Raw genomic sequence first — 24,664 nt, 5'->3', positions numbered from 1 at the left:
AAGTTCAAACCACATGCCAATTTAGTCATAACCCTAAAGCAATGAGATACTTAACAAACATAAACTGCAATACTCAACAATACCAAATCAGAAACTCAGCTTTATGCATAGAAAAATTGTTCACAGAATAATTACCAGCCAATACAAAATCGAACTTTTACTTCACTACACTATTTACACTGCAGACAAGCCTAATTCTGCTGTGGTTTCTATAGAAAAATGGTTAAGCAGCTCACATACCTCAACCTCCTCATCCAGCAATGGGACGGTGATGTACTCCGATTCATCACATTCTGCAAAATGTAAGACTACTGTGTTATTTCAACTGCGACTAATTTCAATAAAAAGCTAGCATGTGACATTGTGTCAGCAGGCTCAGTGCTACAACAGCCATTTTTCTAACCATTTGGCTGCCGCATGCACTTTATGACATGCCTCAAGTGTCCCACCCTGCACTATGACTAGCTCTTTTGCATAAGAGTTCCTCCACCTTCGAGTGCAGAGCCTTTTCAAGAGCGCTTCAACATGTTCAGCACATGTTCGGTGAGAGGAAAAGGTACAGCAGTGCAAAAAGCATCGAATACTGATGATGTGCTCGTGAACGTACGAGCGCTGGTGTCGGCCAGTTTCCCAACATTTTCAGCAAACTTGGCGACACCAAAATTAAATTGTACACAACTGCATTTATTTCACAAGTGTGTGAGGGCTTGCTAGCAAAAGAGCTTGGACTGAAGTACTGCTACTTGGAGGAGTCAGCCTAACGTTTTTTCTTCATTTTCAGGCTCTTTGAGCCGGTAGAATATAACTTCAGGCATTAATGTAGCTCTACTCATGTGTGCTGATTTTTTCTCACCTTTCTCAATGGTCAAACATAGCTCACAAAACCACTGATTCCTTCAGTCAGTTGTAGCATCACGGGAAGACTGACAAGCAGCAGTCTTGGCATTCGGTTCCTGGGCCTCAGCGAACCATTTTAGACTACACAGCTCTTTGTTTCATGTTGCCTGCATGCAAAATCTTCATACTTTGCACTGTAGCCAAGGCGAAGCAATGGGAGTGTCAGTATTCATCTCCTTGAACTACACGGGTTGTCTCCATTTCAGCAGCCCAGTATCCCATGCATGTACTAAACTGAAACAAAAGAGCTCAAGAACAGCAGAAGAGCTAGTGATCCGCAAGTATGATGGACAGGATTCCTTTCATGCAAAGACGCAGTAAACTCAGCACATATGCCATGGGATAAAAACAACACAGGCAAGCACTTTGATATCTAACAAGAAAATTAATTCCGATTTCCTAGCTTGTCATGGAAGTTTTGTGCATAAAATGTAATGTGAGAAGTTGGGTAAGTTGGCAGGTGTCAATCACAACAGAGCAAGAATAAAACTACCATCATCATCATCATCATCATCATCATCATCATTATCAGCCTTACTACACCCACTGCAGGGCAAAGGCCTCTCCCATGTCTCTCCAATTAACCCTGTCCCTTGCCAGCTGCGCCCACCCTGTGCCTTCAACCTTCTTAATCTCATCCGCCCACCTAACCTTCTGGCGCCCCCTGCTACGCTTGCCTTCTCTTCGAATCCACTCCGTTACCCTCAAGGACCAGCGGTTATCTTGCCTTCGCAGTTTATGCCCTGCCCAAGCCCATTTCTTACTCTTGATTTCGACTAGGATGTCATTAACACGAGTTTGTTCCCTCATCCACTCTACCCGCTTCCTGTCTCTTAAGGTTACACCTAAGGGTCAGAAGTCTCGAATCCCGACTGTACTACTTCTACTCAGGCTGCTTACATTTCAACATTAAAGAAAGCAAAAAGACTAAAATGCCTTGTTTCTGCTCTGTATTGTTAATATGTACCAGCCTGCCCAATGTGTCGCCTGCCAACTGCGCATGCGTATGGCTCGTATTGTAAACCATTGTTTTTTTGAAGGTGGAAGCAACCAGGTAGCCCGTGCCAAGAGTTCAAAGCCCAAGGTGTTTGCTTCTGGGCCATGCCATGTGGCTTGTTATGCATCACTAATGTTGCATATCTCGTGAAGCGAGACAAATCTCGTCCTTACACCCCCCCCCCCCCCCCCACAAAGGCAGCACTTACAAAGATGCCACAAGAGCCCTTCTGCAAGGTTAGAAGCAAACCCCTTTGGCTCCAAACTTTTGACAAAGGTTGTATACATTTCAGGGAATTCCTTCCTTACGCAAGTCTCTGGCAATCTATGCAGTTCGAGACACCCAAACACCACTAAAAATGACCACCAAAGATACTGCTGTTCAATAATTCGTTTACCTTCTCCCATTACACTGCAATGCCACTAAAAGCTTATCGATGCTTATGACAAGAAAAGTTATGCAAAGAAGAAATTTAAATATAGCTATAACCTGCATTGAACTGACACCGTATTCATGTGCTTTCTTTTTAGCACTTAACGTTGGTAGAAGCTGTTGGCGAGCCATATTTTCATGTCAATTTTCTACACAGTAACTAACAGCAAAAAAGCCACGTAAACATTCCACACTCCACACTGCATACTTTGACAGGCCGCCTCGGACTTGCTGGCTCCTTGGCGTGCACCAAGGCCTTCTCGAAGGACGCCTCCAACGTTTCTGCAGAAATCATGGGCACATATCAATGACGTACCAGTTTTAACAGAAATGTGACAAGCAACAGAATTTGCATATATGCAAATGAGGCATGCAGTATTCGGAACCAAATTTAAAGGAATACTGCATTAAATTTTAGGCGGTCTAATTTTGCACTGGAATGAAAGCTGATGTTCCTAACTCGAGTCAAACTGCATCATTTTTTGCATGAAAACAGCGGAAAGCACTTTTTCTCCTGATTTTTTCTTTGAACTGCTGCAACTGACGGTGGCACCCCGAACTAACTGCTCCTTGGAAGCTGTGACATCTCTCGTCACCTTGCCTCCATGCCCGACCGGCCCAACCGTTTCCGCATCACGGCGTGCGCCTGCTGGAGCTGTGTGAACGCTAGGCACAACGTAGGGGACGCACTGCGAGTGCCGCCACTTTTATCCAGAGTCCTTTGAGCTTGAATTTGATCCACGCGGCTGTCAGACCAGCGAAGGGTGGGGGAGCCAAAGTATTATTCCACTAGAGGTAACAGTGGTGCGGTGGGGGAAGGGACACGCAGCGACAAATCTTCTGGGTCCGAGTTCTTATCGCGGCAATTTAATCACCAGCGACTGTGACATAAATCTTTCTCTGCTGCAAATCCTCATCCTCAAACGACAGTGCCACAAACCTGAAGCTTCGCCGCACATAACGTCACGTAAAGGAGACATTTTTGAAGACCGAGATCCAGGCAGGAGGAAGCGATTGTTGTTGTTTTTGTCCTCTATATAGCGATAATGGCGGTCAATCATCAATAGCACAAGCGCTACATTGTCGTCTTCCAAATCAGCTGTGCGCAACCTCACAATATTAGGTGGCGATATTTACTAGGAAGTGCGAAACCAAAAGCATGACACTGCATTGCTGTTGCTCGGCAACGGCACAAGGTCCGAATATGAGAAAATTCTTTGTTAGTACTGGTGAGCATATGAGTGCTTTCGCACTAAAGATTAGTTTGTGCCGCGGCACTCATAGGTCAAAGCTGTCCTTGCACCATAACCATTCAGCATTATCATCACCTTGTGTTCGCCTCGGGGGAACAAATGGATTACAAATGTGTTCAGCCACTGAAGGACGATGGAGCAAGCAGAGTTGACTATGGACATTTCTTTGGTCTCGAAAAATGCCTCCCTCTGTAAACAGTTTCGCGGATTGTCATTACAGATATCTCACTCACTCATTCGGCTGTCCAGGAGGTCCTGCAACCTGATGTTGCGTTGCCGCTCGTACTGCCAACGTTGCTCAGCCGACTCTAGCTCCTTCTCGAGGGCATCAATTTTTTGTTCGGCAGCATGCAGAAGCCTCTTAGGCACAAGCTCACAGTCATCATCACTGTCCGTGTCAGACTCAGAACACTGGGCTTTGCACTTTTTTTCATTATCTTGGCTATCGCTGCCTTTTTTGCAGCAGCCAACTTAGTTTTTTTTCTTTTTGGTCCAACTAATGAGCAGGAAAAAGAAAATGAAGGAAAAAATATGTGCAGTATCTAATTAACATACCAACAGCATGGTGCACATTTCATATTAGGAATGAATTCCTCACCTTGGAGGGTGCTGTGTGCCCATGAGTGCCGCTGCATTCAAAAACATCGTCTGGGACAGCCATATGGCGCTTAGCCATCCTTGCTGCAAGGTCCGCTTTGGTCACTGTGAAACAGGAATGTGTAGGTATTTCTTTTTTCTTCCACGGTAAAGGAAGAAGAGTGCACTGCAATAAATACTACAAACAAGCAAGCAAGGAAGACTTCACGTGGGAAGCAAAAAATAAATACCCCCATCTTTTTGCCCTCTTTCTCATGTGGGAAAAGTATTCTTAAGCCCTTTTCACATGCAGGCGAAAATGCTTCAGAGTTCTGCTGCTACGGTGTAAAAACCTGTTTCAAGTGGTTGCAGCGGTCCAAGCGGCCAAACCAACGAAGTTCCAACAAGGTGAAAATTTTTCACCACACCGCTCAATCCCTTCTATGTGACTTGCCTTTATGCAACCCCTGGTTCAGGCGGTCCCTGCCAATGAGTTTAGGCCCAGAGTAACCATATTGCTCAGTTACTTGGCTTTTCCCCTCTTCTCGGCCCAAAATTTCCCTTTTTTTCCACAAAATATTTCTTCCAAAATAACAATATTGGAGTAAGTAGCAGCAAAGAATACATTAAAACTAAATACAAAACCTATAATCAACTAAGCGCCCCTCTGAGCCCACATACCCAACTCTAAGAACTACAACCGGAAGGTGAGGAACCATCATTATTTGCAGTGAAAACCTCACCTTACTGTTGTGCTTATATCTTCATAACAAAGTGTATTGTGGAGAGTGTTTCTACTGTAATTATTAATACTATACAGATGGAACGAACTGAACAAGGACATTGGATTTGGACATTTCTTGCGATTCAAAACTCTTTTTGAACTTGACAAAATATAAGCATTTTCAACCATATGCAAGAGGCAGAAAAGAAACATGCTTGAGAAATTTCTTAAAATTACATCTCTGGGACTTTCCACGTGCTCTCCCTAGGAGCCTGTGACTCCCTTGAGAGAGTAAGTTTTAATGAACTTATAGCCCCGTCTCTGAAGATTTTACAGTTCGCAACATGTGCACAACAGGCACAACAGTACTGACGTGTGCACACTCAATTTCTCTTCTAAACTCGCACACCAGTAAAGATAGTGAAGGTTCGTTAAATTCGGCGTTCACATGTATGCATAATTTAAATGTACTTTTTTACATTGGTTCTGTCAGGGAACACTGGCATGTCTTCGAAGTTCCTGCTTTGTGAGATTAGAAACTGCATCTCATCGAGGCACATGGAAATCAATGCAAACACTCACCTAACAAAATACAGCAGCATATGTGTTATGCCTAAGGTGTTCTCAGTGTTTAAGAATAGCCTTTTCTGAGTTATTAGAGCAATGCTAACATAGAATTATTGTCAGCAGTGTACAGGATCAGAATACAGTTAAGACTAGCAGACTAGTAAGCTGGTTAACTAATATAGAATAGTTAACTTTTAAGTATTACTGCTAGACTTCCTACTCTGAAAGCGCATTTATTTTGGCGCGACGTTGCCAAAATTTGTTGGACCACAGCACCGAGGGTAACTGCATGTTCGAAAGTCTCAACTGATATTGATATTACATACAGTGGTCTCTACACCTGTCAATAAATAAGGAGGCTAACAGTAGCAGTTAAAAAGTTATCTACTTTAGCAACCCACTAGTTAGCAGTCTAAGCTGTATTCTGATGAACTACAACGCTGACAATAATGCAATGAAGAAAATAATCACTCTGCTGATTCAGAAAGCCTATTTTAAAAAAAATCTAAGAAAATCATAGGTGAAACACCCATTATTTCGATTGCACAGACATTCTAAGTACTATACCACAGCTAATGCTGTGTAACCAGGTTCAACGACCGGCTGCTCTAGGATATATCTTCCGCAGCCTAGCTTGTTAATGAGAGCAGTATCCGAAGTAGCAGTTTTACCGTGATCGCAAAATGTTCCAGATTTGCATGTGGGATTTCCTTCTGCCGCTCTAATTTTCCCGCTATTCAGCAACACTGCTTAGGTCCACTGCAAAACTGCTTCTTGTGTTAAAACGCACGGTCGCTTTGCCAGTCTCAAAACGCGAATATAGCTCGTAGCAGTAACAGTAGCCAATTGGTGCAGGGTGTCAATGCATGCAGAAAAGCAGGGAGAAGAGTCATTTTCGAAAAAAGGGCATGCTGCATTGATTTACATACGTCCCAAGACGACGACGTCTCCGTCGTAGTGGCCCTCCTCAGCCTCGCGGCCTGGGACTTCGGAGCGCCAGTATACTTTTTTGTTTTTCTGCACATCATTTACATCGCTGGGCGCATAGTCCTTAATAAGACTAATCGCGACAATCGCCTTGCCGTCATCCTTATACACTACGTACGCGTAGGTCGGAGCGGTCGGAGGCATTGTGCTAAAAAGGCGTCACTGTTGACGCACCGCACAAAGAAGATGAGCAAAGTGAGGTACGCCAGCGAAACAGTGCGGACCGAAGTGCGATGGCTGCACGTGGGCATTAAATGGATGGATTTGGCTTCGCGTCGGAGCTTCACCCCGCGACGTCACGAAGATGCGGTGGCGCTGATGTCAGCAGCGACTTTCGCATGGTAGGCAAAACAGTTTCCGCCTGCCCGTGCCTACCGCAGCTGCTGCAGCTACCGGCGGCTGCATCATGCCTGCGCACTGCAGAAGCAGCATGTATTGATCAGCTGCGTCACTGTTGGATCCGCGTATAGTAGCATAAAAGGAAATTTAAATTAGCCCCGATAGGCTTCTCGCGATAAATACCGCATTAGGAAACTGGCTAACAGGGAATGGGCCGCGGCACTAAAACGCGAAGTCTGGGAGTCGATCGGCACTGACACTCAATGTACTTAATAGCATGTAAGTTCCTGCGTTCATTCATCTGAACATCAGCATAGTACGCTTATAACTGCGCAAGGAAAAAGAAAGCACATATGTAGCTGCCACGCATTTAACACCTTGAGCCGGTGTGCACGAGGCGCCGGCAGGTTCACTCGCCCCCAAGGAATGCTTTCTTTTGTTAATAGCACAGCATGTTTTAATGACACGTTTTATGGCATTTAATATTTACTTGAAACTGTTTCTTGATATGAACACGTAATTATTTGATTCCAGTAGAAAGACGTCAGGTAAGTTCTTGCGCGGTCACGTTGGCATGCTTAGAATAACGTACCTTAAGTGTGCTAAAAGCCACATGCCTTTTCATTGCATCAAGTATCTGTCATGTTTCGTGATGTAGTCCACAATCGCGAAGCTTGTTTGGAAAGAAGCAGCCGCAGGTGTGCTACTAACAGACACGTGGCGAGATTGAGAGGGGACGCGGCAATGAAAAGTGTTTTCGTTATTTATGCACGCGATATATGTAACTGAATTTGGTGCAAATATGAAATTACTATACGCTAGTTTCAGTAATGCACTTTAATTTTACCGATACCTGGTGTAGTTCTTGGGTAATTATAATTAACACCCTCGTCAAGTCACCTCAAGGTCTTAAATACTTGAGCAGAATGTACTCAATTTTTTTTTATGCCAGAATGTTCACAAAGCCCTGTTCTGTATGATGACGCTATTACTTCTTTTTTTAGATGATCATGTACTTATGCATGCATAGTTACATGAAAACATTTCTTACAAAAATAACGAACATAATACGTACTGCACGTGTAGGAAAATCGAGAGATAAATTACACTCCTTAATGACTCAGGAATCGTTTGCGACAAATGGAATCATTCAATTTTCATGCGTTACGAAATTCTGAAGATGTGAGTGATGCCAATCGCAGAAAATGTGAAAGGTCAGAGAGCGAACCTTAACGTTTATTCCCTCGTTTTTGTCCTCCTACTTGCGCTTTGGTCAAAGAAATGCCACACTGAACTCAGAGAAAGCTTCAAAGAAATCAAAGAAATTACCTCACAATTTTCGACGACCACGCATCTAGAAAGCGTAATTTATAAATTTCTACCGAATATTTTGCTATCATTTTTCGTCAACGTCCAGCAACAGAGCACCCCAGGGCTAAGAAAGAAAATAATTTTAGAAATCAAAAATTTTCACCAAATCGACCAGTTTAACCACGGGAGAGAGAAGTCGGCCTGGCTGGTGCGTGATCCTGCGGATAAAAGCAGAGGAGAATGAGGACACGACGCTGTCCCCACTTTTCGCACAGTGAGACACCTACGTATGTCAGCAGACGGTGAGCGCACGTCTGCTCCGCCGAAACAAAAATAAGAAGCAGCTAGTTGGCGGAGGCTGCAAACGGGAACACTCTTTAACGTACATATACTTAGCAAGATGTATCCTACACAGTATAGGAACACATGCCCGTGGTGTGGGGCAACCCCCACGCTTTACCATATAACCTGGGAGTGTAAGCGAAACTACACGTTCCACCAACACAAAACACCGAGTGCGGAGCAGTGGGCGAGCCGGCTCACCAGCTGCGAGCTCGCCGCTTAAAGGGCAATGGTGCAGCACGCAAGCGAAGCAGCGCGACTCAGTGGAGCCCTGGACTAGGGGCCCAACCCTGCTTTGAAGGTCAAGAGTCTGCAGTGATGCAGACGAAGACCGAACGCTAAACACTTAATGAACCAAATAAAATTTTCTCTCTCTCTCCGCCGAAAGAACGCCAGCACATCCTCTCGCTACTGTCCCGATGTAAAATCATTCTGGCTAGAGCAGTGTCAAAAACTTCCTATTTTTTCAATGCCTAGCGTAGAAATCATGCAACGCCAGAAACTCGTTCTGTTTACTACAAACTATATATACAATACACAGTGGCGAACTATTTTTCTGAATACGCCGCACGTGGCCAACGCGAGCTTGTGTACTTCAAGAAATTACTAAGTTGAAAACATCAACCATTGCTGTGATTCGCAGAAACTGAAAATGCGCCTACAAGCCTTGAAAACCCGCGCTCAACACCTCTCCGCGACGACACTCCCTGGCCTTTTGCCTGCCACGAGCCCGCTAGCGACTGCAGCGCCACCTCGTTTGTTTGCAAACATGCCGGAGGTTTTCGTCCTGCCGCGTGACCCGACAGTATGCGCGCTAAATATGAACGGTGTTGGGAAGTCCGCGAGGCGCGGGCGCAAGGCTTTTAGCGTTACGGCTGACACGGAAAATAATTAGTAAAAAATCCCGTGCATTCCTTCCCCACCTTTCCTTTTTCAACTTATGCCTCATGGCACACTTCTCGAATAAAAAAAAGCATCGAATACTAATGATGTGCTCGTGAACGTACGAGCGCTGGTTTCGGCCAGTTTCCCAACAATTTCAGCAAACTTGGCGACACCAAAATTAAGTTGTACACCACTGCATTTATTTCACAAGTGTGTGAGGGCTTGCTAGCAAAAGAGCTTGGACTGAAGTACTGCTACTTGGAGGAGTCAGCCTAACATTTTTTCTTAATTTTCAGGCTCTTTGAGCCGGTAGAATATAACTTCAGGCATTAATGTAGCTCTACTCATGTGTGCTGATTTTTTCTCATCTTTCTCGATGGTCAAACATAGCTCACAACACCACTGATTCCTTCAGTCAGTTGTAGCATCACGGGAAGACTGACAAGCAGCAGTCTTGGCATTCGGTTCCTGGGCCTCAGCTAACCATTTTAGACTACACAGCTCTTTGTTTCATGTTGCCTGCATGCACAATCTTCATACTTTGCACTGTAGCCAAGGCGAAGCAATGGGAGTGTCAGTATTCATCTCCTTGAACTACACGGGTTGTCTCGATTTCAGCAGCCCAGTATCCCATGCATGTACTCAACTGAAACAAAAGAGCTCAAGAACAGCAGGAGAGCTAGTGATCCGCAAGTATGATGGACAGGATTCCTTTCATGCAAAGACGCAGTAAACTAAGCACATATGCCGTGGGATAAAAACAACACAGGCAAGCACTTTGATATCTAACAAGAAAATTAATTCCGACTGCCTAGCTTGTCATGGAAGTTTTGTGCATAAAATGTAATGTGAGAAGTTGGGCAAGTTGGCAGGTGTCAATCACAACAGAGCAAGAATAAAACTACCATCATCATCATCATCAGCCTTACTACACCCACTGCAGGGCAAAGGCCTCTCCCATGTCTCTCCAATTAACCCTGTCCCTTGCCAGCTGTGCCCACCCTGTGCCTGCAACCTTCTTAATCTCATCCGCCCGCCTAACCTTCTGCCGCCCCCTGCTACGCTTGCCTTCTCTTCGAATCCACTCCGTTATCCTCAAGGACCAGCGGTTATCTTGCCTTCGCAGTTTATGCCCTGCCCAAGCCCATTTCTTACTCTTGATTTCGACTAGGATGTCATTTACACGAGTTTGTTCCCTCATCCACTCTACCGGCTTCCTGTCTCTTAAGGTTACACCTAAGGGTCAAAAGTCTCCAATCCCGACTGTACTACTTCTACTCAGGCTGCTTACATTTCAACATTAAAGAAAGCAAAAAGACTACAATGCCTTGTTTCTGCTCTGTAATGTTAATATGTACCAGCCTGCCCAATGTGTCGCCTGCCAACTGTGCATGCGTATGGCTCGTATTGTAAACCATTGTTTTTTTGAAGGTGGAAGCAACCAGGTAGCCCGTGCCAAGAGTTCAAAGCCCAAGGTGTTTGCTTTTGGGCCATGCCATGTGGCTTGTTTTGCATCACCAATGTTGCATATCTCGTGAAGTGAGACAAAATCTCGTCCTTACCCCCCCCCCCCCCCCCAAAGGCAGCACTTACAAGGATGCCACAAGAGCCCTTCTGCATGGTTAGAAGCAAACCCCTTTGGCTCCAAGCTTTTGACAAAGGCTGTATACATTTCAGGGAATTTCTTACGCAAGTCTCTGGCAATCGTATGCAGTTCGAGACACCCAACCACCACTAAAAATGACCACCAAAGATACTGCTGTTCAATAATTCGTTTACCTTCTCCCATTACACTGCAATGCCACTAAAAGCATATCAATGCTTATGACAAGAAAATCTATGCAAAGAAGAAATTTAAATATAGCTATAACCTGCAATGAACTGACACCGTATTCCAGTGCTTTGTTTTTAGCACTTAACGTTGGCAGAAGCTGTTGGCGAGCCATATCTTCATGTCAATTTTCTACACAGTAACTAACAGCAAAAAAGCCACGTAAACATTCCACACACCACACTACATACTTTGACAGGCCGCCTCGGACTTGCTGGCTCCTTGGCGTACACCAAGGCCTACTCGAAGGACGCCTCCAACACTTCTGCAGAAATTATGGGCACATATTAATGACGTACCAGTTTTAACAGAAATGTGACAAGCAACAGAATTTGCATATATGCAAATGCGGCATGCAGTGTTCGGAATCAAATTTAAAGGAATACTGCATTAAATTTTAGGCGGTCTAATTTTGCACTGGAATGAAAGCTGGTGTTCCTAACTCGAGTCAAACTGCATCGTTTTTTGCATGAAAACAGCGGAAAGCACTTTTTCTCCTCATTTTTTCCTTGAAATGCTTCACGTGGCGGCGGCACCCCGAGCAAACTGCTCCTTGGAAGCTGTGACATCTCGCGTCACCTTGCCTCCATGCCCGGCCGGCCCAACCGTTTTCGCATCACGGCGTGCGCCTGCTGGAGCTGTGTGAACGCTAGGCACGACGTAGGGGACGCACTGGGAGTGCCGCCACTTTTATCCAGAGTCCTTTGAGCTTGAATTTGATCCACGCGGCTGTCAGACCAGCGAAGGGTGGGGGTGCCAAAGTATTATTCCACTAGAGGTAACAGTGGTGCGGTGGGGGAAGGGACACGCAGCGACAAACCTTCTGGGTCCGAGTTCTTATTGCGGCAATTTAATCACCAGCGACTGTGACATAAATCTTTCTCTGCTGCAAATCCTCATCCTCAAACGACAGTGCCACAAACCTGAAGCTTCGCCGTACATAACGTCACGTAAAGGAGACATTTTTGAAGACCGAGATCCAGGCAGGAGGAAGCGATTGTTGTTGTTTTTGTCCTCTATATAGCGATAATGGCGGTCAATTATCAATAGCACAAGCGCTACATTGTCGTCTTCCAAATCAGCTGTGCGCAACCTCACAATAGTAGGTGGCGATATTTACTAGGAAGTGCGAAACCAAAAGCATGACACTGCATTGCTGTTGCTCGGCAACGGCACAAGGTCTGAATATGAGAAAATTCTTTGTTAGTACTGGTGAGCATATGAGTGCTTTCGCACTAAAGATTAGTTTGTGCCGCGGCACTCATAGGCCAAAGTTGTCCTTGCACCATAACGATTCAGCATTATCATCACCTTGTGTTCGCCTCGGGGGAACAAATGGATTGCAAATGTGTTCAGCCACTGAAGGACGATGGAGCAAGCAGAGTAGACTAAGGACATTTCTTTGGTCTCGAAAAACGCCTCCCTCTGTAAACAGTTTCGCGGATTATCATTACAGATATCTCACTCACTCATTCGGCTGTCCAGGAGGTCCTGCAACCTGATGTTGCGTTGCCGCTCGTCCTGCCAACGTTGCTCAGGCGAGTCTAGCTCCTTCTCGAGGGCATCAATTTTTTGTTCGGCAGCATGCAGAAGCCTCTTAGGCACAAGCTCACAGTCATCATCACTGTCCGTGTCAGACTCAGAACACTGGGCTTTGCACTTTTTTTCATTATCTTGGCTATCGCTGCCTTTTTTGCAGCAGCCAACTTAGTTTTTTTTCTTTTTGGTCCAACTAATGAGCAGGAAAAAGAAAATGAAGGAAAAAATATGTGCAGTATCTAATTAACATACCAACAGCATGGTGCACATTTCATATTAGGAATGAATTCCTCACCTTGGAGGGTGCTGTGTGCCCATGAGTGCCGCTGCATTCAAAAACATCGTCTGGGACAGCCATATGGCGCTTAGCCATCCTTGCTGCAAGGTCCGCTTTGGTCACTGTGAAACAGGAATGTGTAGGTATTTCTTTTTTCTTCCACGGTAAAGGAAGAAGAGTGCACTGCAATAAATACTACAAACAAGCAAGCAAGGAAGACTTCACGTGGGAAGCAAAAAATAAATACCCCCATCTTTTTGCCCTCTTTCTCATGTGGGAAAAGTATTCTTAAGCCCTTTTCACATGCAGGCGAAAATGCTTCAGAGTTCTGCTGCTACGGTGTAAAAACCTGTTTCAAGTGGTTGCAGCGGTCCAAGCGGCCAAACCAACGAAGTTCCAACAAGGTGAAAATTTTTCACCACACCGCTCAATCCCTTCTATGTGAATTGCCTTTATGCAACCCCTGGTTCAGGCGGTCCCTGCCAATGAGTTTAGGCCCAGAGTAACCATATTGCTCAGTTACTTGGCTTTTCCCCTCTTCTCGGCCCAAAATTTTCCTTTTTTTCCACAAAATATTTCTTCCAAAATAACAATATTGGAGTAAGTAGCAGCAAAGAATACATTAAAACTAAATACAAAACCTATAATCAACTAAGCGCCCCACTGAGCCCACATACCCAACTCTAAGAACTACAACCGGAAGGTGAGGAACCATCATTATTTGCAGTGAAAACCTCACCTTACTGTTGTGCTTATATCTTCATGACAAAGTGTATTGTGGAGAGTGTTTCTACTGTAATTATTAATACTATACAGATGGAACGAACTGAACAAGGACATTGGATTTGGACATTTCTTGCGATTCAAAACTCTTTTTGAACTTGACAAAATATAAGCATTTTCAACCATATGCAAGAGGCAGAAAAGAAACATGCTTGAGAAATTTCTTAAAATTACATCTCTGGGACTTTCCACGTGCTCTCCCTAGGAGCCTGTGACTCCCTTGAGAGAGTAAGTTTTAATGAACTTATAGCCCCGTCTCTGAAGATTTTACAGTTCGCGACATGTGCACAACAGGCACAACAGTACTGACGTGTGCACACTCAATTTCTCTTCTAAACTCGCACACCAGTAAAGATAGTGAAGGTTCGTTAAATTCGGCGTTCACATGTATGCATAATTTAAATGTACTTTTTTACATTGGTTCTGTCAGGGAACACTGGCATGTCTTCGAAGTTCCTGCTTTGTGAGATTAGAAACTGCATCTCATCGAGGCACATGGAAATCAATGCAAACACTCACCTAACAAAATACAGCAGCATATGTGTTATGCCTAAGGTGTTCTCAGTGTTTAAGAATAGCCTTTTCTGAGTTATTAGAGCAATGCTAACATAGAATTATTGTCAGCAGTGTACAGGATCAGAATACAGTTAAGACTAGCAGACTAGTAAGCTGGTTAACTAATATAGAATAGTTAACTTTTAAGTATTACTGCTAGACTTCCTACTCTGAAAGCGCATTTATTTTGGCGCGACGTTGCCAAAATTTGTTGGACCACAGCACCGAGGGTAACTGCATGTTCGAAAGTCTCAACTGATATTGATATTACATACAGTGGTCTCTACACCTGTCAATAAATAAGGAGGCTAACAGTAGCAGTTAAAAAGTTATCTACTTTAGCAACCCACTAGTTAGCAGTCTAAGCTGTATTCTGATGAACTACAACGCTGACAATAATGCAATGAAGAAAATAATCACTCTGCTGATTCAGAAAGCCTATTTTAAAAAAAATCTAAGAAAATCATAGGTGAAACACCCATTATTTCGATTGCACAGACATTCTAAGTACTATACCACAGCTAATGCTGTGTAACCAGGTTCAACGACCGGCTGCTCTAGGATATATCTTCCGCAGCCTAGCTTGTTAATGAGAGCAGTATCCGAAGTAGCAGTTTTACCGTGATCGCAAAATGTTCCAGATTTGCATGTGGGATTTCCTTCTGCCGCTCTAATTTTCCCGCTATTCAGCAACACTGCTTAGGTCCACTGCAAAACTGCTTCTTGTGTTAAAACGCACGGTCGCTTTGCCAGTCTCAAAACGCGAATATAGCTCGTAGCAGTAACAGTAGCCAATTGGTGCAGGGTGTCAATGCATGCAGAAAAGCAGGGAGAAGAGTCATTTTCGAAAAAAGGGCATGCTGCATTGATTTACATACGTCCCAAGACGACGACGTCTCCGTCGTAGTGGCCCTCCTCAGCCTCGCGGCCTGGGACTTCGGAGCGCCAGTATACTTTTTTGTTTTTCTGCACATCATTTACATCGCTGGGCGCATAGTCCTTAATAAGACTAATCGCGACAATCGCCTTGCCGTCATCCTTATACACTACGTACGCGTAGGTCGGAGCGGTCGGAGGCATTGTGCTAAAAAGGCGTCACTGTTGACGCACCGCACAAAGAAGATGAGCAAAGTGAGGTACGCCAGCGAAACAGTGCGGACCGAAGTGCGATGGCTGCACGTGGGCATTAAATGGATGGATTTGGCTTCGCGTCGGAGCTTCACCCCGCGACGTCACGAAGATGCGGTGGCGCTGATGTCAGCAGCGACTTTCGCATGGTAGGCAAAACAGTTTCCGCCTGCCCGTGCCTACCGCAGCTGCTGCAGCTACCGGCGGCTGCATCATGCCTGCGCACTGCAGAAGCAGCATGTATTGATCAGCTGCGTCACTGTTGGATCCGCGTATAGTAGCATAAAAGGAAATTTAAATTAGCCCCGATAGGCTTCTCGCGATAAATACCGCATTAGGAAACTGGCTAACAGGGAATGGGCCGCGGCACTAAAACGCGAAGTCTGGGAGTCGATCGGCACTGACACTCAATGTACTTAATAGCATGTAAGTTCCTGCGTTCATTCATCTGAACATCAGCATAGTACGCTTATAACTGCGCAAGGAAAAAGAAAGCACATATGTAGCTGCCACGCATTTAACACCTTGAGCCGGTGTGCACGAGGCGCCGGCAGGTTCACTCGCCCCCAAGGAATGCTTTCTTTTGTTAATAGCACAGCATGTTTTAATGACACGTTTTATGGCATTTAATATTTACTTGAAACTGTTTCTTGATATGACGACGTAATTATTTGATTCCAGTAGAAAGACGTCAGGTAAGTTCTTGCGCGGTCACGTTGGCATGCTTAGAATAACGTACCTTAAGTGTGCTAAAAGCCACATGCCTTTTCATTGCATCATGTATCTGTCATGTTTCGTGATGTAGTCCACAATCGCGAAGCTTGTTTGGAAAGAAGCAGCCGCAGGTGTGCTACTAACAGACACGTGGCGAGATTGAGAGGGGACGCGGCAATGAAAAGTGTTTTCGTTATTTATGCACGCGATATATGTAACTGAATTTGGTGCAAATATGAAATTACTATACGCTAGTTTCAGTAATGCACTTTAATTTTACCGATACCTGGTGTAGTTCTTGGGTAATTATAATTAACACCCTCGTCAAGTCACCTCAAGGTCTTAAATACTTGAGCAGAATGTACTCAATTTTTTTTTATGCCAGAATGTTCACAAAGCCCTGTTCTGTATGATGACGCTATTACTTCTTTTTTTAGATGATCATGTACTTATGCATGCATAGTTACATGAAAACATTTCTTACAAAAATAACGAACATAATACGTACTGCACGTGTAGGAAAATCGAGAGATAAATTACACTCCTTAATGACTCAGGAATCGTTTGCGACAAATGGAATCATTCTATTTTCATGCGTTACGAAATTCTGAAGATGTGAGTGATGCCAATCGCAGAAAATGTGAAAGGTCAGAGAGCGAACCTTAACGTTTATTCCCTCGTTTTTGTCCTCCTACTTGCGCTTTGGTCAAAGAAATGCCACACTGAACTCAGAGAAAGCTTCAAAGAAATCAAAGAAATTACCTCACAATTTTCGACGACCACGCATCTAGAAAGCGTAATTTATAAATTTCTACCGAATATTTTGCTATCATTTTTCGTCAACGTCAAGCAACAGAGCACCCCAGGGCTAAGAAAGAAAATAATTTTAGAAATCAAAAATTTTCACCAAATCGACCAGTTTAACCACGGGAGAGAGAAGTCGGCCTGGCTGGTGCGTGATCCTGCGGATAAAAGCAGAGGAGAATGAGGACACGACGCTGTCCCCACTTTTCGCACAGTGAGACACCTACGTATGTCAGCAGACGGTGAGCGCACGTCTGCTCCGCCGAAACAAAAATAAGAAGCAGCTAGTTGGCGGAGGCTGCAAACGGGAACACTCTTTAACGTACATATACTTAGCAAGATGTATCCTACACAGTATAGGAACACATGCCCGTGGTGTGGGGCAACCCCCACGCTTTACCATATAACCTGGGAGTGTAAGCGAAACTACACGTTCCACCAACACAAAACACCGAGTGCGGAGCAGTGGGCGAGCCGGCTCACCAGCTGCGAGCTCGCCGCCCAAAGGGCAATGGTGCAGCACGCAAGCGAAGCAGCGCGACTCAGTGGAGCCCTGGACTAGGGGCCCAACCCTGCTTTGAAGGTCAAGAGTCTGCAGTGATGCAGACGAAGACCGAACGCTAAACACTTAATGAACCAAATAAAATTTTCTCTCTCTCTCCGCCGAAAGAACGCCAGCACATCCTCTCGCTACTGTCCCGATGTAAAATCATTCTGGCTAGAGCAGTGTCAAAAACTTCCTATTTTTTCAATGCCTAGCGTAAAAATCATGCAACGCCAGAAACTCGTTCTGTTTACTACAAACTATATATACAATACACAGTGGCGAACTATTTTTCTGAATACGCCGCACGTGGCCAACGCGAGCTTGTGTACTTCAAGAAATTACTAAGTTGAAAACATCAACCATTGCTGTGATTCGCAGAAACTAAAAATGCGCCTACAAGCCTTGAAAACCCGCGCTCAACACCTCTCCGCGACGACACTCCCTGGCCTTTTGCCTGCCACGAGCCCGCTAGCGACTGCAGCGCCACCTCGTTTGTTTGCAAACATGCCGGAGGTTTTCGTCCTGCCGCGTGACCCGACAGTATGCGCGCTAAATATGAACGGTGTTGGGAAGTCCGCGAGGCGCGGGCGCAAGGCTTTTAGCGTTACGGCTGACACGGAAAATAATTAGTGTGAACTGTTACAAAATCACAGTTCGACATAAAGTGCAGCGCTAAAAGCCTCCCGCACGTGCGTTCCAGACTTTCCAGTGCCATTCAAATTCAGCGCGGTTCCTGTGGAATTCCTGCGTAGTCAAAGGCACAGCAAACAAGCAGCCATCTGGTACGCTGGCTTTGCGTTGATATATATCCCTGAAGCTAAAAAAAAAGCGCCGTCGAATGATAAATTTACCAAATAAACGAGTTATATATATCGCCTCATCAACAGCAGGAGAAAAAAAATCGTATTTATCTGCCTGGCTGAAGCGGAGGTAGGTTTAAGGAAGAGGGGGGGGGGATTTCCTCCAAAAGTGAACTATTTTACATGTGAAAAACCATGCTTAATACCGCTTTTTGCAACGAAACAGGTCCAACAATTACGGGTTCCAAGAACACCTCCTTCCCCTTCCCTGCTCTCCCCTCCCCACCGCCTGGCTATAGGCTCCATATCGCAAGCGTTCTTTCTACCTGAGTGCATTCGATTTATATATCTGTACGAAGTGCGCTACGAGTGGACACGTCCAATTTTTGAGCTATGGAATGCCCCTCCGCACGGAATAAACGAAAGACGTACCTTCACGAGAGCCAACCATTTGATGTGCCACTATCAACTCGCCACTACCGTCGGCGTCAGTTACGCGAAAATCTGACAGATGCAGGATATGACGGCCATCCTGCGTTTCCTGGCACCCACGACACAGGTGCAGGAACTTTTACGTTCGTGCCAGCATTATCGCCGGTACAAGGCGGCATGTCGTGAATACCTTCCGCTGAAGGGACGACAGTACTGTTTAGTTCCGCCGCGGACCCGACTTCAGCGGGCAATGCTGCGAACGCAGAAGTTGGGGACAACAGTTCTGTCGACCTTTCAGCGGAAGGTGTTCACGACATGCCGCCTTGTACCGGCGATGATGCCGGAAACGAAGAGCCCCCTGCGTCCCCGGCGAGCAGTACGGACCACAGTACTGGCGACCCTTCAGCGGAAGCTATTCCCGACATGCCGCCGTGTGCCAGCGAAAATGAAAATCAGCCTTGCGGACCTGGCCCAACGTTAAATGTGCACCAGGCACTCAGTGAAGCTTTGCAAGAGTATGGCAGCGCCACTCTTCCTGGCTCCACTACCACAAAAGCAGCAGCGATCGTCATGATCGTGGCGTTCGTCGTCGCCCACGGTCTCCCATGGGACACAGTTGACGGCCTTTTGCGCCTCATCGACGCATTGTTCGGCTTTAATGGCAACGTGCTGCCGAAGAGCAAGTATTTGCTCAGGAAACTATGGAGTCCGCAATTGAATCGTCATGTAAAGCACCACTACTACTGTGCAGACTGTGGCAGCGTGCTGGACCGAGTGCATGGCATGGACCAGGTCCACTGTGCACACTGCAGGGAAAACTCAAGAGTTTCAGTGCTGAAGGACAATGGATGCTTCTTCAGCATTATGAATGTGAAGGAGCAGCTTCATCAGCTTATTTCTACATGCAGAGAGGCTCTATACAATGAGCTGAAAAAAATTGAAATGCTCCAATGTACTGATCAGACCAGAGATATCACTAGTGGTCGCCTCTATAAGAACCTTAGGCGCACTGGTAGCATCACTGGTCAAGAGTTAACGATCACTATCAACACAGACGGGAGCCCAGTATACAAATCTTCAAGAGCTTCTGTGTGGCCAATTCAGTTTGTTGTTAATGAGTTGCCGCCAAAGCTTCGGCACCAGCATCCTGTATTAGGTGGACTCCGGTTTGGCTATGCACACCCCAATATGACAGTCTTCATGGACAAGTTTATTGAGGAACTGAATGCAGTTTGAACAGTTGTCTGGAAGTTTTGCTCTGAGACTGTCAAATCCAATGTTCATGCTATATGTTGTACAGTAGATGCTCCAGCTCGGGCTGCCGTGGGAAACCACACCCAGTTCAATGTAAAGTTTGGCTGCCCGTGGTGCCTTACATCAGGAACACAAGTCGCAGGTATGATTTTTTTCATTTAATTCTGCAAGTGATTCTGCTTGCATATGTGCAGCCAAACTAGTCCAGGCCCGCCAGAAAATGCTTCTACAGTAAAAACTCAAATTGTCGATCCACATGATGTGTTGTTAGGCAGGTTGGTTCATATCGAATAAAGCAGTATGGGTTTCATTTAAGGGACATTCACAAGACAGACCTGAGACGATGAACACTGTGCAACCCATTGAAAAGTTCGAGTTTTGAGACATGCCACCAAGCGGCTTCGTGGCAGGCACTCCTCCGAGTTCCTATTACTAAATGAATGTAATGCATGAAACATAGCTGTCAATTAAAAGTGATGCTGAGAATGCAAGAAGCAAAGCTGTGTTCAGAAAAAGGAAAGCAAAGGTTGTATTTTTGCCCTGTGCTTGAAATGTATTTGATGTCTTGTACTGTTCTTAACAGGTTTTGTCAGCTTCATTGTAGTATTTTAAGGTAACTCATTTAACCATTCAAAACGAGCACGAGGAATTTCCCGCACTCTACTGGTTTTTCACCTTGTATTTAAACCTTGTAGTAAGTGTGTGATACCTTGCATCTAAGAAATAATGATTGGAGGTGCTCGCCGCTATCTTGAGACAACAGGAGTTGCAAGAACATCAGCGGGCATGCTTAAAGATATGGACCGTGCCCTCGACTGGAATGTGACCGTGAATGGCCTCAAGGGTCCATCTCCTTTAGTGAACCTGAAGCACTTTGACCTAGTGTGTAGCCAAGCAGTGGAATATATGCATTGCGTCCTGCTTGGAGTTGCAAGGCAGCTCACGGAGTTCTGGTTGGACTCGTCAAACTCGCACGAGCATTTCTATATTGGTATGTGTCAATTCCTGCTTCACAGAAAGAAAGTTTGAAAGAAAATGCAAGATTAACTCTGATTGGGAAATCATTTGCGTGAGTGGAATGCTAAGATAAGTGAGGGTAAAACAACTTATGAAAAAAAATGTGTTATTGACAAATGGACAGACTGATAAGGACATGAGACTGTGACAGCACAAAGGGCATGTGCTAACTTTCAACTTAATTTTCTTTGCAGCACGGCAGCATATATAGCACTATATAGCTAGGCATAGATACCATATATAGCGGGACCACTAAAGAAAAAGAAGAAACAGTGCTTCTGCATCCTATTGTGATGAAGGGACATTATTTCTTCGCAAAAGATTAACTGATTGTGCACTGATGCACCCCACTCGTTCTTTGTGCATCAGATGTGCCTCTATAATCTTGCAGACTTCATGATCCCTGCTTCTGGCTTCATCCATGCATTCTCAGAATAGCAGCTTTTACGATTTGCTGGGACAGTCATGACAGTGCACACGCAAAAGACTATTTCAGTTTTGTGCCTCGTTACTTTTGCATTCACAAAGCCTTCATCTGTGCATTTTCTGGTGTGACAAATATATACCTTACCACATGTCAGTGCAATATGGTACACCACCCTTTCTAAGCACTGAACAAACTGTCTCTGATGCTTTTGCACTCCTGCAAGTGGTTGGAGAATGGTTGGTATGTGTAGGGTGGTATTATTCTTTTGTATCATTCAAATCTATTGTAGGCTTTTGCATGTCTATGAGTGGCAAAACAGGAAATGTATTCTGAATTTTTGGTACATTACAGTTCACTGAAACTGCTATGCAGATTGCCTTCTAGCTAAGTACTCGACAATCGACCACATTCACAATATCAATCAAATGATAGAAAAATGTGCAGAATATTACGAACCCCAACATATTGCCTTCATTGACTATGAGAAAGCATTTGACTCGGTGGAAACCTCAGCAGTCATGCAAGCATTGCGGAATCAGGGTGTAGAAGAGTCTTATGTGAAAATAGTGGAAGTTATCTATAACAACTGCACAGGTACCATAGCCCTCCATAAAGTCAATAAAGATTACAATAAAGAAGGGTGTCAGGCAGGGAGACGTGAACAGGTGGAGAGCCTGTTTACAGCTGGTATTCTGAGGATTCGATTGGGAACAGTTGGAATAAGAGTTAATGGAGATTACCTGACTAATCAGCGATTTGCTGATGGCAATGCCTTGTTATGTCACTCAGGAGATGCAATGCACGATCAATGAGTTAGACAAACAGAGCAGAACAATGGGTATAAAAATTAACACTCAGAAAACCAAAGTAATGTTTAACAGTTCCACAAGGCAACAGCAGTTCACAATTGGTAGCGAGTTGCTGGAAGTGGTAAGGGAATATGTCTGCTTAGGGCAGGTAGTGACCGCTGATCTGGATCAAGAGAGGGGAACAACTAGGAGAATAAGGATGGGATGGAGCACATATGTCAAGTTCTCACAGACCATGATTGGCTGTTTACCAGTATCACTGAAGAGAAAAGCAAACAGCTGTATTTTACCGGTACTCGCCTATGGGGCCGAAACGTGCGGTCTAACAAAAACGGTTCAACTTAAGTTAAGGACAACGCAGTAAGCTATGAAAAGAAAACTGATAGGTGTAGCGTTAACAGACCGGAAGCGTGCAGAGTGGGTGAGGGAACAAACACAGGTTAATCATATCCTAGTCGAATTCAAGAGGAAGAAATAGGCTTGGGCAGGGCATGTAATGCGAAGGCAAAATAACAACTGGTTCCTAAGGGTAACGGAGTGGATTCCAAGAGAAGGCAAGCGAAGCAAGGGGCGGCAGAAAGTTAGGTGAGCAGTCGAGATAAAGAAGTTTGCGGGGATACGATGGCCACAGCAAGCAAAGGACAGGGTTAATTGGAGAGACATTGGATAGGCATTTGCCCTGCAGTGGGCATAGACAGGCTGACCATGATGATGAATCATTTCTCGCTTTGACAAGTACTATAGTGCAAGTAATAGAGCTCAGGACAGATAGTGAGGTATCTCAAAGGCAGTGAATAGTGGCAGACTGTGCATGTTTATCAGAGTAATTTAGAGAGATGAACCAAATTCCTCCTCTTAATTTTGCAGGCACTCCATCTACAGTAGCCATCCTGGACAGGCGGTTACTGAGCATATGCCCACCCCACTCTTTCACACGGCTGTCAAGGACCCTGAACGACCGGTGCTTCTGGAAAGCCAGCGAGTGGAAAAACTGGCTCTTGTTTTACTGCCTTCCAACAGTGTATGGTGTCCTGCAGCCACGTTTTTGGAAGCACACGGTGTTATTGGTTGAAGGTGTCTTGCCCTGCTTCTTGACAATATCTCGCCAAGAGACCTTCAGCAAGCAGGTAACTTCAGCTTGTTTTGGGTAGTGGGTACAATGATTATGCTGTCACAGTATTTGTACGGTGGGAGACCAAATGAACAGCATCACAATGCATGAAGCTAGGTCGCCAAAAATAGGTGCCACGGATGATTTTACACTTTTTCGATTCATTCCAGCAAAACATTTATTCTGAGAACAGAATATTGCTTCCATCTGCAAATTAAAGTGTAAAGTGCTGTGGTTACTTGCTTTTAACGAGTTTCTTTCCAAGAAGATTATGTTGTTTCCAGAAAACATTTTTCGCTTCTCATACCTGTGTGCTGAAAAGAGAAATGTGCGAAAGGAAATCTTCCTAATCTGTCACCCAAGTGTCTATTCCTTTGTATTTCCTCCATTTATTTTCGGGTTGTGTTTTCAACCCCTTTCCTCTGTGAAATATTGGGAATTCAGTGACAAGGCCTCTAGCAGTCAAAGTGTTTCACAGATGTGTGAGAAAAGTAGTGCCTTTGCCACATGCACATGGTGGAATCTACAAAAAAGAAATGCATAGGTCCTGAATTGGCTGCAGAAATGGCAGTATTTTGAATTAGCTCTAAAGATACCCTATTCACAAAGGAACACCATAAATGTGTTTTCAGATTACCTACTCATGAATTCCTACTATGTAGGGCACGGCAAGAATGCAGTGCTTTGTAGCATGAGCCGTACCTGCCTTCGCAACGTCAGACAGCTATTGCAGCTCTCTGAGAACAGGGGAGAACTGGATATGGTTCCACATCTGCATTGCGAGATATATCTAAGCTGTGACTTAAGCGCATTTTATGAAATATGTAGCACTTACATAGTGAATATAATCAAATGGACGTAACTCCAGTTTGGTAAAAAATGACATATCTCCAGCCTGGCAAAAGATGACATATCTCCAGCCTGGTAAATGAATGAGAGCAGTCTAGTAATAGCTGTGAGACATTCCTTTGCATTGAAGGCTGCCTTATGTCGGAGCCTAGCATAATTCAAATATCGAATGTTATAGCAAAGCCTTCCTACTTTTTTCAGCAAGCCGACTACATGACTTCGTGTCCAAGGCAGCAGGATATTATGGACAGCGTTTCATGACTTTCAACGTCCATCAGCTCCTGCACCTGGCCAAGAATGTCGAGAACCTTGGACCACTGTGGGCGAATTCTGCCTTTCCATTTGAGACTGGAGATGGAAAGGTAGGGAAGATGGTGAAGGCAGCAAAAGGGGCCCCCATGCAAATTTTGGAAAGAGTTGTTGTTGAGCAAGCGCTGGATGTAGCCCTTCACTCACTTTCTTTGCCCAATAATGTCA

The 24,664-nt window shown here is 44.8% G+C and overlaps 1 pseudogene; it reads right to left on the bottom strand.

Moving 5' to 3' along the window:
• Positions 1-6,577, bottom strand: part of LOC144125607 (uncharacterized) — a 43,959-nt pseudogene extending 37,382 nt beyond the window's left edge.
• Between the last annotated feature and the right edge of the window lie 18,087 nt (positions 6,578-24,664).

Source organism: Amblyomma americanum, chromosome 1 (assembly GCF_052857255.1).
Source record: "Amblyomma americanum isolate KBUSLIRL-KWMA chromosome 1, ASM5285725v1, whole genome shotgun sequence".
NCBI lineage: Eukaryota > Metazoa > Arthropoda > Arachnida > Ixodida > Ixodidae > Amblyomma > Amblyomma americanum.
This window is presented reverse-complemented; position numbering and strand designations above follow the sequence as displayed.